The sequence below is a fragment of the Halichoerus grypus genome, chromosome 13, assembly GCF_964656455.1.
Source record: "Halichoerus grypus chromosome 13, mHalGry1.hap1.1, whole genome shotgun sequence".
Lineage (NCBI taxonomy): Eukaryota > Metazoa > Chordata > Mammalia > Carnivora > Phocidae > Halichoerus > Halichoerus grypus.
The window spans coordinates 23,752,075-23,753,823 of NC_135724.1; positions in this window are offsets into that span (position 1 = coordinate 23,752,075).

Sequence of the window (1,749 nt, forward strand, 5' to 3'; positions counted from 1 at the left end):
ATGTCGTCCTGGAAAAGACAAAACCTCAGGGACAGAAAATGGATCAAAGGTGTGTCGGGACTGGGGATTGCCTGCAAAGGGGCGGGAGGAAACTTTTTGGGGTAGTAGAAATGTTTTATAACTCGATTATGGTGGAGGTTACCTGGCTGTATGTGTTTGTTGGAATTCAAAGAAATAGACACCTTAATTTACCAAGGTATTAAATTTATACCTCAGTAAACCTTACAAAAATAGTACACTTAGAAGTGAAATAAAACTCCAAAACTTGGCACATAAGAATATTCCGTGACTTTCTAGAGAAAGCAATATCTGGTAGTGATGAGATAGTCCTTTTTTTAATGGCACAAGTGTCCCTAAGTTTAAGAAGCAAGACATCTGATGTGACCCCCTGCCAGGGCAGTGTCTGGGAAGGGGTAGGGGCCTGGGAATGAGGGGCTTGCCCCCAAGGCCAAGTCAAAGGCTGCACTGCTTCGTGCTCAGGCCGAATGCACAGGATAGAGATGTGGGAATAAATTCTGAGCTGAAGGGTGCGAAGCAAAATGGTGGGCCCGGCTGGACAGAAGCCCCGGGAAATCCAGACGGAAATAGGTCAGAGCAAAAAGAACTGGGGGGATAAACTGAGCAGTCAGGCTGGAACTCTGGCTCTAAAGATGCAGAAACCAGGGAATCTTGTTGCTCGAAACAAATCTGAGCCCCAGTGATTCTCTCTACTTCATTCGATTCCCACAAACACACGCTAGAAGGCAGGCAGGATCTTCGTTATTCACTGCTGTATCTTTGTCACTTAGAGTAGTCTCCAGCATATGTTAGCAACTCAATATATATTTCTTAATGGAATGAATCATCTATCCCACGTGGTGGGTAATAAGTACAAGAGTTAAAACCAGGGGTTTGGGAGTTAGCAAGAGTGGGTTCAAATCCCAGCCGTGTGACCTTGGGCAGTTTGTGTAACTTCTCTGGGTCTCTGTTACTGACCTGTGCAAGGGGTCTAAGCCATCGTGGGGTTGTGCCAGGGACTGAGCTGGGAACCTGTACGTAAAGCTCTTCATACAAGTGCCCAGCTTGCAGGAAGCATCAATAAAGGTCATAAATGATCAGTTAGTGTAGCCCCAATCTAGCCCACACATGTGAGTATAGCCTACACAAAATAAATAGTTCATTACCTACACTTCTAAATCGGTAACTTTTACATAAATATCTGGATCTGGGGCTTCCCTTTAACAGCTGAGCCTGCCTTCCCCCAGGGCAACCATGCACCAGAACTCACTAGAGATCACTCCCTTTGGACGGGCCAAGAGTTGTCCACCTTTCGTGTTGTCCCAGCCCACGTTCTTGTGACCCCAACTACCTGGATGCCGTGGACATGTGTGTTTGCACACCAGCCATAAATGGGAGTAGTATGGTTCATATTGTGATGATTGCCCTTAATATACAGCCTCTGTTCCGTTTTGGGCGGCTTGTCTTAAATTTCTGTGGCCACTAGAGGGCAATACAGATTTTATTTATTTATTTATTTATTTATTTATTTATTTATTTATTCATTTATCTTTAAAGAGTTTATTTATTTGTCAGAAATAGAGAGAAAGTGCCCAAGCAGAGGGAGAAGCAGGCTCCCTGCTGAGCAGGGAGCCCTATGTGGGACTCGATCCCAGGACCCCGAGATCATGACCTGAGCCCAAGGCAGACGCTTAACCGACTGAGCCACCCAGGTGTCTGGATACAATCTTAAAAAACATTACACATAAAAAA